Below are 3,098 nucleotides of genomic sequence, written 5' to 3'. Positions count from 1 at the left end.
CAAAACTTTATACAGCAAAATCCAAATGCCCCTTAGTAAAGTGCTAAATGCTTAAGAATGATGGAGCTTGTCAAATATGCAACAATGTCAGATTTCAAATTGTCCCCGGCAGGTTTCCTCAGACCCAATCCTTCTTCGCTTTTCATTTAGTTTTGCTTCCGGTTCCTACATTTTGGTTTCGGGAATGGGTTGTTTGCTGATAGTTGTGAATATTGCAAGTCATATTTACAGCTGAAATGTTTGAAATGCATGTCATTTATTTGTAAGTGAGTTACAGAGTGATTATAATCAGGATGTGTTTGGTTCCTCATGATGAGAAATTTGATGTAATTGTGTTTTTGAAAATATAGTTGGGTTTTTTTTTGGTATGTACTTTACTTTTCTGATCCAGCAGCCATTTGGGTTCTAGCCCTTCAGTCTGTCGATATGGCAAAGAATTTAATCGGCTGTGCTTTGTTGCTGTATAGAGTATTTTTTATATGTCTGGGGAGGCAGATAGGTAGGTGCTACGCAGGTTGCAAAGTGCTGGGCAGTTAAAGAGGTGGTGTAGTACTGTTTCATCCTGGCAGGCGCACAACGAGCAGTCGGGTGGGGTATCCTTACGGATCCTATTAAGGTAGGAATGTGGATGGTTGGCAGGTGCTCTGGTGTGGTTTGCTTCTTCTTTCCTATCAAACATCTATCGTCCGTAAAACCTCTTTACTAAAACATAGGTAGGAACTTAGTGGTATGTGTTGTGTTGGCAGGTGAAAGATCATGACTTGTTCTCTTCTACTCGGGGAATTTATTGCATCTTTAGAGTTGGGGGCTGTCATGTGTGCAAATACAGTTCTTCCAGTTTTGCCCATTGCCCATCCATTCAGCCACTGTTCCCTGGTGTTGCATTTGATGATGTTCTTGGCTGTCTGTTGTGATACTGGGTTGTGAGGTTGTGTTTGTGATGCTCCCTTCTTGGCAAGGGTGTCTGTTCTGTCATTTCCTTGGATGTTGCTGTGGCCAGGTATCCACTGTAGTGTCAGGTCGACGGCATAGGTCTGTATGAAGGTGTTGATTGTTTGAGCCACAGATAGGCAGGCTGGGCTTTCGAAATTCATGTTTTACAAAGCTTGGAGTACTGACTTTCCGTCTGTGAAGATAATAGTGTTCTTGATTTTGTTTGGATGTATTATGAAAATGTTGGTCTGGTGTAGGATTGCTGCTTCAATGGCGATGGCCTCAGCCTCGTAATTTGTACAAGAAGTACCACTTGCATCAAATAGCTCTTCACATGTTTTGTTAGGATGTTCAATTTTTATCCCAAAGCCTGCGTTTATAGCTCCCTTGAAGGCTGACCTGTCTGTGTAAATATGAATTGAATCACTAGGATAGGAGTCAATTTTGGTATGTATATTGTCTTTGATGCCTTTAAATGTATTTTTATGCCTACTAAAAAAAATCATGCTTTAGATTGGCAGCATGTTCTTTTTTTTTTAAACTGTCAAAGGAAGTTTTTTTTAAATACAACTTTATGGCATAAAGAATAATTTTTTTTCGTAATAACTATTCTGCTCCGAGAAAAATACACATGAAAACATTTCTGTCTGCTATTGCATTTAAATTAAATTGCAAACTTTGACGTCCAATATCTCAAAATTACCTGAAATGCAGGTGGAACCCTCTTAATCTCACACTATGAATATGTACCATATATATGATTCTTATAATTCTATTGTACGTTCCAATTCAAATTAAATCTCTGCGGCTGATCATAGCTACTGACCTTATATTTGATGCAACACATTTGCGTGTGATCTCATTTTTTAAAGGAATTGCAACTTAACAAATGACATCAGGATTTGTTTTTTTAAAAAGCTGTCATTTCGTGTTGGCACTATTTACTTTTACTGTACCGGTATGTGAAAAGTTCTTTTGGGTAATTGTACTCAAAACTTGAACATGCAGAACTCAAAGAGAATATAAAAACAAATTCTTGAAATTGAAATCTTCTTTAGGCCTACCTTTATTTACCTTGCGATGTATGCTGTCTTCACATTTGCAGCATGCACAACACAAATAACTTGTACTTTTTTTCCTGCTTTGGTGGGCTGTTAAAATGAGGCCTGTGATTTTGTTTACTTTAATGTTCGGTCAGACTAAGGCATAGAGTAGACATAGGATTAGGAGCCTTTGGACCTAGCACTGTTTTATGGAATCGATCACCAGAACGGGATCCACGGATGCAAGATTATTGCTGGAAAAAATAGATTGCAGAACAAGAAAGAGATACATGCATGTATATGAATTACACAGTGTAGTCTTTTGTCATGAAATGGAAATGAGATGAAGAAGATGATAGACAAGGAGTGGACACAACATGTTGTCCATGTCATTCAGGCTCATGTATCACTCTGCTCATTGTTGGAGGCCCTGTGATTGCCTTTCTGCTTTATGCAAAGATTATAATATATTGTAAGAATAAAATGAAGGGTGTGAATCATGGTTCTTAAATAAGAACAATAATATGTGAATTTTCTTACTTTTTAGCACATAGCTGTCATTATTTTTAGTCACAGAAACGTTACCCATTTTTGGTTGCCTTGACTTTTACATCAGGACAACAGTTGTAACTTGAATTACCACTGACTAAATTTGAATGATGTGGTGCTGGTGAGTAGAAGAAGATCCTAGTGTTCAAATGTCAATTTGTTTGCCTGTAATATTCTGTCCCCATCGTTTTATGCAAGAAAAATTCTGAAATTATGCAAACTGAGCCCAAGAATGTGAAATTATGCGATTCTGTTAATTTTAATAAAGAATGATAAAGGAAAATAATCCGAAATTATATTTTGCTAAATTAAGTGGGGTGCATAAAACCACGGGGACAGAATATGTAATAACTTCGGGGGAAAAAGATGTCAAATAAACTAAAATATTTATTTTCTTACACCTGTTGAAAGTAATACAGCACATTGTGTTTGATTCTGTATTCTCATCAGCAAAAATATGTGATGAAGCATAAAAGTCTGTCTTTGGATAACTGAGTATTTGTGGTGCATTGTTATTATACTTCCTTTTATGGTTCATGTTCTCTCTCTCTCTCTCTCTCTCTCTCTCTCTCT

This window comes from Aplysia californica, unplaced genomic scaffold, assembly GCF_000002075.1.
Source record: "Aplysia californica isolate F4 #8 unplaced genomic scaffold, AplCal3.0 scaffold00035, whole genome shotgun sequence".
In the NCBI taxonomy this organism is placed as follows: domain Eukaryota; kingdom Metazoa; phylum Mollusca; class Gastropoda; order Aplysiida; family Aplysiidae; genus Aplysia; species Aplysia californica.
This window is presented reverse-complemented; position numbering follows the sequence as displayed.